Source organism: Plectropomus leopardus, chromosome 13 (assembly GCF_026936395.1).
Source record: "Plectropomus leopardus strain MGB_pleo_1.0 chromosome 13, ASM2693639v1, whole genome shotgun sequence".
In the NCBI taxonomy this organism is placed as follows: Eukaryota; Metazoa; Chordata; class Actinopteri; order Perciformes; family Serranidae; genus Plectropomus; species Plectropomus leopardus.
Window position 1 is genome coordinate 15,000,013 of NC_142188.1, and position 12,144 is coordinate 15,012,156.

At 39.4% G+C, this 12,144-nt stretch overlaps 1 protein-coding gene across 2 annotated transcripts in view; it reads right to left on the reverse strand.

Annotated features, from left to right (window-relative positions):
* Positions 1–11,754, reverse strand: part of LOC121954395 (protocadherin-15-like) — a 255,337-nt gene extending 243,583 nt beyond the window's left edge. The window contains exon 1 of one of the 2 annotated variants that reach the window (XM_088086315.1): positions 10,792–11,754. The gene's annotated coding sequence lies outside the window, so the exon portion shown is untranslated. The remainder of the gene's footprint in view (positions 1–10,791) is intronic. The other variant, XM_088086313.1, reaches the window with a different exon arrangement.
* Positions 11,755–12,144: the final 390 nt, after the last annotated feature.

Sequence of the window (12,144 nt, forward strand, 5' to 3'; positions counted from 1 at the left end):
TATTGCTACCCACTGATTATATCCACATTACTGATGATTATTTATCAAAAATCTCATGTGTATATTTTGTGAAAGCGTCGATTGTCAACCTTACAGTATCATCACAATATCGATTTCAAGGCATTTGGACCAAAATATTGTGATTTGTTATTTTGTCCCTTTCCAGCTCTTGGCTAATTCCGTACTGTAGTAAACACGTCTAAGCTTGTGTGAATTTAATTTTCAGCATGGGAGGGTAAATATGATAGCCGCCAGGATTACAACAAGAATACAACAAACTGAAAACTTCACAAAAATAATATTATATTCAGCTGTTTGTAGGTTAATCAGCTAATAGTTACCTGCTGACTCTGACATGATACAAACTTCAAAGCTAACTGGAGTCGCCATGAATATAACTCAGGAAAGACCTGAAATTATGTTATTTTTCGCCAAAAATAGATTTAATATTGTAATGTGTGCACTAGTTCTTGTTAATATAGATCACACAAAGTCAGGAGACCATTGTATTATGTTTGCATTGATGAAGGAATGAGTATTGTAAGAGTTTGGAGGTGTACAGCCCAAAGCAAACTATTTTAAAATTTTAAGAAAAAAAACAACCCTTCATTAACAGATATGTTAGTGACAGCATCCATATTCTTACTTAAATATTTGTCAACAAAAACAGAACGTACTCAGACTACATTGCTCATTTTTGGCCTCTGCATTTTCTTTGGTTTCTGTCCTTCACTCTCCAAAATAACCAGGAGGACAGTTTTAAAAGACTTATAATTATGACAGTTAGATGCGTAATAAATGCATCAAAATATAAATATTATTCAATGCAGTTTAATAAAAAAAAAAAGAAAAAAAAAAAAAAAGTCTAGGAGAAACGTTTCTTGCAAGGAGTGTACGACCAAGACAAAGCCATTTCTCATTGCATGATTACGTTTGGCAAAGTCAACTGACTTCGATGTTTTATGAGCTCTGCTCATGTGGACACTAATTAGCAATATTAATAATATAATTGACTTGCTTTGCATTTGGCATGCAAGACATTTGCAGACAAGTAAACAGAGAATGAACATGTCAGCCTGGTTTCAAAGACTACTTTTAGAGCACAATAGATAGTGACAACGATCTTAAAACTGCTGAGCAATGGTTATAAAAGTGAATGTACAAAAAGAGGCTCATGTGTCAGCTTTAGGTTTCAAATAAATTAGGATTTTATAGAATAACCGGTCCCAGCCAGGATGGTGCCACATAAATCACTAATTCTTGTCTCCATTCCCATTTGTTGATTTGGTGAGAAGCTCCTCGGGTTGACACGAAAACGACAATATTGCAGCACTGCACTATTGATAAGCATAACAAAATTCTTAAACTTTGGGTAAAACACTGAAGCCGCTCGTCACTGTCACTTTTTACCTAGATGTCCAATCACAGTGGAGGAGGGGAAGGAAAAATACCACAGAGGCCAACTGTCACATCGCTGAACCACAACAATTGAGGACAAATAAATACTGAACCCACAGAGACTGGCAGCTCCATCCTCTCTGCCTAATTGCTTTAGCCTTCCCTCCATCCAGAGCAAGTACTCAACCTTATGACATTATTTCTACTTCCCAATATTCTTTATAGTAACCAGATGCGATGAGGCATGGCAAACACGCTGCTCCCCTAATTGCGACTTATTGTCCTTTTATGTTCCTAATTTAACAGAAACAAGTATTAAATTTGTTTTAAAACTGTGTCAACTTTGTCATTTTAAAAAACAACAATGTACCAGATGATAGCCTAAGAATAAAGCGTATTTCTAAAGCACTAAAATCAGGATAAATAAGGCAATTTGCAAAAACCAAAAGTGGTAGTAATGCTGCATTACGTGCTGTTGAGCCACACTTAATCACGGCAGAGGATACTCCCTTAATGTGACAGCCCTACTTTTAACCACGAACATCAAAATGTGTTGATTTTAGTGTGACCTGAGCAAAATCCAGCACAAAGACTGCCATTCATAACACATGTAAGCACATCAGTTTCAGTATGCAGTGCAGCTGGCAGTGACAATGCACACAACATGCATGATTAAAGCATCTTTGTGACACTTACTTACATACATTTAACCGTCACAGTTGGCAACTTTCTCTCCCATATAAATGTGGTTTCTCTATAAGCAAGCTATCCTTGAACCCCTCCCTCATGACCTTTACAAGCGGTGACATTATCAAACACTATTTACCAAAGCTATGCTAAAGATATGCAACTTTTTATTTTAATGCCCTTTGATCAAACTAACACAATAATTCCAAATCAACTGCTTGATTTAAAGTTCTTACAATGGAATTTTTCCCTTTATTGATAGGACAGCTGTAAAATGACAGGAAATGTGGGTGAGAGGGGGGGAATGACGCAGCAAAGGGCCACAGGCTGGAATCAAACCCAAGCTGCTGCAAAGGCCTCGGCATATGGGGACGCACACTCTAGAAGGTGAGCTAGAGGCCGCCCCTTACAATTGAATTTTAAGTTTTTGTCATGAGCAGGCTAGACTACTGCAGTTCTCTGTTTATCGGCCTTCAACTCATTCAGACAGCTGGTGCTCTTTAAAAGACAAAAAATATATTTTCGTTCCTCAGAAACCTGAACTTGCTACCCACTGCTTCAGGAATACAATTTGATCCTCCTCCTGTTAAGAAAAGCACTTGGACATGTCCTCAGCTTAGAAATCTATCAGATCTCTGAGGTCACAAAGGCCAAAGAGATTGCATTTCGTATTTATGCAACTAAAGAATAGAACAGCTCGTCCTTCTGAGTGTACAGCAATCTAAAGAGCCTTCTAGCAAAACTACCGACAAATCCTCAATATATATCATATCAAATGTATAATTTATAAATAATCCCCTGTAAGTATGTCAAATGCTTCTGGCTAAAGAGTGAGTATGTACTACATGTGTTGCTTAAGAACATCATCAGAATGCATTTTCTTGATGTGCTGCTCTGACCTTAAATGGATGTTTTGTATGCAGGTCAGGTCTTTAATAAGCTGTACTGTCTGGGGAAAAGTTCTCAACAGTCAAATTAAAAGACAGGACGATGATCAGATATTATTGCAGTTTATGTCTCAGTAACAAATACAAATAGAGGTTAAATTTAAATAGAAGGATTTCCTCCGCCAAATAGTTGTAGAGTGAAAAGAGTGATGTGATGATAATACTAATTCATCATCTGATTCATGCAAGATGTTGCTGAATGCAAATAAAGCGCCAAAGTTAGACGCTCTGACTATATTGCTACATTTATTTTGATTTACTGTTTCAAAACAGCTGCAGCCAGCAACAGCTACTCTGCTGGCTAACCGCTTTTTTAAATTATTATTAATTTTTATTTATTGTTCGTCTTTAGCCTAGTAGTGTGATCACTTAGATTGTTTAGTATCTATTCCACAAAAGCTGTGGAAAAATTTTACTCTGTTCCTTATTGTTGAGACACTTGCTTAACCACGTCCAAGTCCCCACAAACATGGCAGAGTAATTATTTAGTAATTAGTAGTAGTAGTAGTAGTAGTAGTAGTAGTAGTAGTAATGATGGTCGAGATTATTATAGTCTACTCAACACACTCTCATCCTAATTCAAATTCCAACGTTTGGTCAGTGGCCCTTCGCATCAAAATATGACCCGCTAGGTACGTTCCTGTGTCCGTTTTGGACCTTTTGGGACAGCATGTAAATTTAAGCTCATGCCATGCATTGTGTCTTTTCAAAAAACACTTGCTTTTTCACAGGACATGTACAGTTTCTGCTCATTAAAGGCATACAGTCTTTTTCAGGATAAAATTACAACTTAATTAAAATATTTCATTTGAAGTTTTACTTTCTTGCTTAAAATAAATATGGTTGCTACTAACGTCATGTAAAATCATGTGGCAAACACCACTAGCATAGCATGCTACACATACTACCTCACTAAGTTGTTATTAAAATAACAAATGACATTTTATTTCACACAGAACACGGACAGCAGGCTCCTAGCTGAAAGTCCAGAGTTAATTTTAAACATCAACTTTCCCTCTCACCCACAATTATGTGGACTTTCTCACTCTTTAAACTATGGTAGTTGCCCACAGTTTCAGAAACAACTGCTGCCCAGTGTGTCTTTGCTTCGGTGTCTGCCGCTGAATAAATCTGACCGGCTGTAAATCAGCCAACTAAAGCTTATTTTTTTACTTCATGTCTAAAACGTGTGTGTACATTTACCTTGTCTCAGTGTTCATCCTGTTAATTTAAGTTAAGCAGCTAAATCTATGTAGAGAGGTTGCTATAGTCAAAACAAAGCCAAAGACTTCTCCTGTAAGGCCACAAGAGTGCAATTATTTTCAGCAAACTGTACACGCTGTGTGAAAGAAAACCAAAAATACCCAACAGCTTTAGGTTCTCTATGACTTAAAGCATAATCAGTGGAATGTCACCCTGGAATCAAATATTGTACTTCCGCAACCTGTGATTGCCTCAGAGCTCCATGGCATTGTGTGCATCTCACTATTTTTAGGCTTGAAACAGAAATTCAAGGAGAGCTGTGTATGTGTGTGTCAGTGTGTTTGAGTGAGTATTCAAGAGAGAGCGAGAGAAAGCAGGAGAATATGGAGATGTTTTATTGGTGAGGTGGGAGGGTGGATCTTATGAGCTTCAGGATTCAACCTCTGAAACTAAAATCTTTCACAGGCCTTACAGCAGGTTGCTTTGGGTGTTGATGTTTTTTTTAATTTGCGTGCTATTGTCAGCAGTGTAACCTAGATGTCTGGAATTGTTGGAATATCTGAATGTAAAAACTGATGGATTTTAACTGCAGCACTGTTATACTGATGGTGCTTCTCCTGGCAAGGCTATTTGAGTGCAAAGCTGAGCATTCAGCTGAGTGTATCCTTGAGTTTACAACTATCCAATGTTATAAAATGAACAACCTGTTCAAAATAAGAGCTGCAGAAGCAGCGGCTTGTTGTATTGTCTGCCCCAATGTCTTATTTTTTTATATTGTGGGTGACTTCACATGATGGCTTTTATCTAAAGCTGCTCAATATTTTATATTTACAGCAGATCAAATGATGATGTGAAAGGGGTTCACAAACCTACTGAGAATTATAACCCAATCCTGAACTTCCTGTCAACGTTATAGTGCCTTTGAGATATTTGTTTTGGTTTTACGGCTGCAAGATGTTTTGATTCACTCTCATTACTCTCATCAGTATTGCTTTCAGCAAAAAAGTTCTGAAAATCCACCCGTAACTACCTACCCAGCACCAAACAGCATAAGAATAAAGTAAGCAACTAGCTGGTAACCCAGCAAAGCAACTAAAGAGCCAAATATTTTCCTGAGGTGATGGAGACCAAAGCAGAGCAAAGACGGGAGTAAAAATTGGACACCAATGAATTGTGATGTTGCTTCAAATAAGCAACTGTTTGGTAACCTGATTGCCATGCTACTTTATAAGGTGACACTACAAAACAGTATGCCAATTTGTGTTTGTAGCTCAATGCACTGCCCCGAAGTGGCCAAAAATTCAATTCCTGCAACTTTAAAAGATTATTTCAAACATGTCCCTTAAAATTATACTGATGCATGTCAAATCTAACAAAATATATTCTGCTGTACTTTTAAACAATCTTCACAAAATTGAAGCTATGAAACCTCCCTGGACCATGGTCCGGACCAACAGCTAAACCCTGGCCCAATGTAAAGAGGCAGTCTCAGTTCAGATCAATCTGAAGTATGGTTCCGTTAGTTTCAAATGTGAAACCATCATTTGGATGGTTGAGACTTTCAGACCAGTTGCAGAAAGTTTTGGCCAGCTAGATGATGGTGGCTATGCTCAGAGCAGACAAATGTTGAACATCCTAGCCTGAGTTTAGAATTTAAGTTGTCAAGTGATGTTAAATGTGCAGTGTAGATTTCAGTTTGTCAATGAGCAACGCAACATAACAGTGAACTGCAGAAGCACACAGGGAGAGGAGGAGATTACTTTATAAAGAAACAGTAAGAAAAACTCATAAAAACTCAGATTCATTTTACAAGAGACTGAGAGAGTAGGGAAATGATGGGAGAGCCAGTCTGCAACCAATCAATCTCAAGTATAGGGAGACGCAGCTCACTTTGTGATGGCAGCAGGACATGGGCATGTCATGCATAGTTCTTTAGCACGCTTGCATTATTGCAATATGATCCCAAAATTAACCAGATAAATGTACAAAAATGTAAACCTTGAGTTCAGACCTTGGTTTGGACTTTCCTTGAACAAGCAATAATCAGAGATATAAAGACAGAACCACTGGTTTTGTCACAGCTCTAAAACCACATCTTAAAACCCAAACTTCTCACACAGATCACTGTTGTTTTGAATCTAGTTAAATTGTTTCTGTAATATATTTCTTGTATTATTCTAATAACCCAATAATCATGAGGTGCATACTGAAGCAAAGTCACAGAGGGTCAATGCAATCATCATGCACAGTAAAGATACAGAACATATACCATATCCTGCCGCACCAGACACAGATAAATACTCTTGCTGAAGTGTGAAATTAAAACATGACCACAATGTTATCTGTGCACACCTACAAATAGTGCAGCCTATGTCAAGTCAAGCTATTATCATAGTATGATAATTCACACCCTTCCTCACTATTTGTTTTTTGTACAGCAGTATTTATTTGAAGCTGGGGCAAATATTAATTCATGCTAATAGACTTTGAATCAGCAAACATATGGACACTTGCAAACTTCCTCACAAATTATAGATGAAAGCAATCTGCATATCTGCTTCCCTCAAACAGTTTCCCCTTTCGAAACTTGAGCTGTCAGTGGTTCCTTGAGCAAAAAATGAAAATTGATAAATTCCTTCCAAGAGCAGCTCCTAAAAGGAGAAGACGCTTAATGTTAACTTACTGGAGCACTGGTTTGATCCTGCTCATTAGATGGACTTTAACTGCAGGGCAAGTAAACAACAAACTGTTTTCAGCCTCCATCTAATTATTGAGTTAAAGGGCAAAAGGCCCAAATATCAGCAGCATGATAATGGCTCAATTTTAGCTTTTGCAGCTGGCATACATGGTAACTCGGTGCTGTAGTTTGACATTCTTCTTAAAACGGGCAATTCAACAAAGAGCCAACACTATTATAAAGCCCCTTTAATACTCTAGTAGACATCTGCTGGGAGCTTAAACACACACGTACAGCTTACATATGTGCACATCTGGAAGCCCACCTGCACACCACTGACCACTACCCTTATCAAAGACACTTAGGTAATCATGTTTGAAGCAAGAAACTTATCTTTAAGACTCATTTCTTTAGAAAGACTAATAACGCTAATCAAAAGTCCAGCATTTCCAAACATATTTCTCTAACATTTCAAGCTTTCTTCTCTCTGCAATACACTGCAGCCCAGTCAGCGGTAGTTACAGTCGTCCACATTCAGAAAGTTAACAACAGCATGAAAGCACTGGAGGAACAAATTGCCCTTCAGGATTCTGTTAGGCTTTACTGTAGATTGTGCGACCTTGCACCCTACCTACTACAATAAGGTCTGCCTGTTAGAGGAACAGGATCCAACATATTTTTAAAAATTACTCCATAAATGTGAAGAAGAACAAAACAGTTCTTATCTGAGATAAGGAGAGCAGCATGGATAGAACTAGTCATTGTGTTTGAGAGTGACAAGAACAGAGATAAAGCAGTGGGAAAGAACAAGAGAAGGATGGCACAGAGTAGATCTGCAGTGCGTCTGTATGCCTGCTTTTTCATATTCAAATCAAGTCCCCTTTCCATTAATTTTGAGACTACTGGTGTTGCCATACTGAGATAACGTATATGAAATCATCTTCCTCCTTCATGCTTCAGTGGGGACTTGGACACAGATTTCTGCTGCAGCTGCCAGCCACGACGGTTAGTCAGGCCATACTAGGACCTAATGCAGCTACAAGCTTTTGGCTATAAATTTACAACACCTCTAGATCAAGTTGATGAAATGTTGCACTCTTGAGCTGGAGGTCACAGCAACGCAAGGTTCCCTCTCAAATGAAAAAAAAGTTCCCTAAATATGAATTTTTCCTGACTGTTTTGGTTTTTTTATTGCCATTTTAATATGATTTAAATATGTCATGAATATAATCATTAACTTGTCTTGTTAAAACTGTAAAGATAAAACTGATTCCTGGGCATAGAGTTTAGAGTTTAAATAGCTAAAATAAAGGTGAGATTCTCCATCCAGATGCATTTGTTTGAAAATGATAGATAAGCAAATGTACACTGTATAACAATCGTCAGTTCTAACATCCCAGTATATTTTAAAACCGGTATATCGCCGCAGCCCTACAGTATGATACCTAAAGAGTGAGGTATGATAATCAGTTCTGAGCTGAGTACAATCCAACTACACTGTAGCCACTTGTAAACTTTAGCACTTCAGTGTGTCAAACTTCTGCAGCACTCTTTAAAAGTTTCTTATTTGTTCGACTGCTCAGATGAATTTCTTTGTTACTCCCTCGTGGTTGCTCTTTTCTGCTTATTTCCTTTTCCTGTCTTTCCCTCCGAAAAGAGAGAGTACGGCCTTGATCACTTCTACCTGACACAGTGCACAGGCAGCCATTAGTGCTCGCTGCTTTTTTGTGCGTGACTCTTCTCTGTTACTTCTTTATTTCCCAAAGCAATGGAGGATCTGTCTCTCTCACCGGCCCTGGACAGAATACTGCAGAGCATTGCAATTTCACGCACTCACGACAGATAAATCTTTCTGCTTGGCTGGCCATGAATCTTCTAGGGCTGAGTGGCCACACAGTGTGTCACTGTTGCACCTGACGCTGGAGAAGCTGCACCCTTTGAAACTTGGGATGCACCTGCATTGCTCGGAGATCCCGTTTTATTTGAATGGCATCTGGGGCGCAATTAGTGAACATTAAAGGGGCCATGGGGGTTCTGAACAAGTAAGGTGTAATTTTGTTAGACATGCATCTAAATGTAATCCTACTGTAAAACAAAAATGACCGTACCACATTAGTTTGGGCTCACACAAAGGTGCATGTCATGGAATACACACTAAACTATGATTAAAAATGCCATATTAGATACATTTTCTGGATTTACTTAATCGTTATGCAATACTCACACATACGCACTATCAGCCTTTCCTGTGAGAACATATCGTTAACCTTCAACAAATGAACCTTTAGTTTCTCTCCGAGCTGGCTTTCAACCCTCGTCCATACCCCTCAATCATCAGATGCTATCCCACTGAGCGGGCCATGACAATGGGCTGCCTATGGAGCAGGACACAGGCAGAATATCAATGGAGTCTGGCTGGCCTGAGCCACGCTACTCTTCATCTCTCATTTCCCAAATGTGAGCCTGGAAAAAAAAACTGGCCAAAACCTAGACTGGTGAAGACATCCTGTAGCAATGCTTTTAAGTATTCCCTGCACACTTCTAGGGCACTACCCAAAACTGTAGCTTTTGGGAAATGTAGTGCATATTGGGTAAAATAACATCATAGAAGACAAGAGAGAGAAGAGTATTTTAAACACTTGTGGTTTTTCATGATGCTCACAGTACTATGCACATATTAGATAAAAACGTATGCGTCTCCAACAACGTACAATTACAAGTATGCAGACAAATTAAGATGTGTGTCAGGTTTGGGCAATAAGTGTGTGCTGCCATGCTCAGGAAGGACTTAATAGTTGACTAAATCTGGCTGGGGTCCAAGTCTAACTGCACTGACCTGATGGTTGCACTGGGATTTTTTAATGCCACTCAATACCAGACGAAACAAATCACAGTGGCTTTTGTGTTTATACATTTGGCCTTCACTTACTTGCTATTGTACTATACAGATCGATGGTCTGAAGTTCAAGGCATGAGACAATGCTGCGTGATGAAATTAGTTTTCTGTGTCCTCAGACTGGCCAGGATCACATGCACTTTAGCTCACCAACTCTATTCTATTTTTAAGTGTTTTCTAAGGGATTACTGCAGTTTTGGTTAACTACAAATTGATGCAGAGACAGTCTCCTCTATAAATGAGCATTATAAAAGCTCATTTTCTTTACAGAAGATACATCAGGCTCTTCATTGTTTCATTAATCTCGTTGATCCCCAAAGTAGTGTGAGTTTGAATCTGAAATCATGTTATACACCTTACGACAAGTAAGACGTCTCGTTTGGCTTCTGGCGGCTGTAGAGCAAAAAAAAAATGATGGCACTGTCCTAGACGATTTAGATCTCATGTTCTTAAATAGTGTCACTCCGAGGGAAGGAAGCACACACTGAAATCATTTTCGATGCCCTGATCAGAGTGGGTCGAGGCATTTTTTAAACAGCTTTGACCCTGCTAACCAAACATGCACTAAAGCACTCTATAACACGGATCCCCGAAGTATTGATCGTCGCCGGTTTGGTGCACATTCTGCAAATTGCATTAGTCTTCATGCGTATGGAGCGTTCAGAGCGCCTGAGTAGGCTGACGTGTTAAGTGTGTGAAACACCGCGCACGGTCCCTGGATGAAGCCATACAACGTGCAACGTGAGGGATAACCCTCCACCAACACCATGCCTGTCAAATATATGTAGATGTCGATGATATTCTTAAAAAGGATCGCGTTGGCACCTGCGCGTAACAGGCTCCGTTAAAGGATGTCATTTTCCAAATACCAGCTGCTTTGCGTTAAGAGTGGATTTAGGTGTCTGAGTTAACTTCACATAATGTGATTCATCTCAAGAAAAGAAAAAATAACTGAGTAATATACAGATAAAAAAAATCCTTACCTTACGGACGCACCCGCTGTACTCCAAGTGCACCAAAGGTCATTGCGCAAATATTCAGAGGACAAGATGTAGCAGTAATGAGAAGTAGGTTAGACTGCACAATGCCTAATCCAGTTCTTAGTGTCCTTCAGACGTCGTCAAACCTCTAATCTTCAAAGCGAGAGGGGGTCGGAGCCTCCAGAGCGCTCAGAGACTCCGTTTATAATCTCAGCACTGCCAGTTCATGCATGTGGCTCACTTTCTCCTGCGCAGCCGGTCAGCCAAAGTTGTCCGCGTTTATTTCACTAATGCAGGCAGCCCTGCACTAAAAAATGTCCACGTTTCCCAGTGAAAAAGTGGGAGAGGTCGGTTCGGTCTTCAGCGATGGAGCGCTGCTACCATTCCTGACAGGTGGCAAGTCCAACCACCCGCTGAAAAAATTCACACATCATCCAGCGGGATGTGGAGACGGCCGGAGCCAGAAAGCCATCCTCCAGGCAGATTAACCCATGAGTTGTGTTGATTTTTTTTTTTTTTTTTTTTTTTACCCCCACTTCCTCTTTTCTTGCGCTCTGGCGCCACCCAAAGTTGTCCTGGAGAGTTTTATCCACACGTCGGGATTCCCAAATGTCTTCATGTTCAGCTCCCTGTAACCAGATTTAGGACACTTGATAAGATTGTGATTTGGAGACACACCCGTCGAGATCATGTTTGTTGAATTATATCACTTGCTGCAGAAATTTGATTTAAGTTTCATATTGTTATTCTACTCGGAGCATCAAATGAATTAAACATCAGTGAAATGGAACTAATCCAAGTCTCACTGGAGCCTCACTGAACGCCCTCAGTATACGGCTGGATAACGTTGTGAACGCATGGGCCAAATAACAACACATTTCAGAGTGTGTGCCATGGTTACAGCTAGTTCCTCATAATGCTAATGCTGCCTCCAAGCACCGCGTTTGTCCTCAGTATTTCCTGCCTTTAGCCGTCACGTGACAGTCCCACACACCTGCGCACCTGTTACCAGTTCACAAAACAGCTGCCCAGCTCTGCACTTTGTGTCATGTACAAGCCACACCCTCACTGTTCCTCCCCGCCTCCTTTTTGTCTTTTTGTTAACTTTAGGAAACTTATTTTTAATAATCAACATAGTAAACTCTCCAGCATTCTGTTTTTTAGGGGCATGAATGTTGTTATGCTGTTACAGCAGCATAACAACATTTAGGCCGGTTTAATCACCTGTATGACTTTCCCTTGTTTTAATAAAAATGTTAATAAACATGATTTTGAACTGATGATATGTTTCAGCTACAAAAAACAAAAACAAAAAAACATTACTTTGGTTTGGGGTCTCTCAGAATTTTCATTATT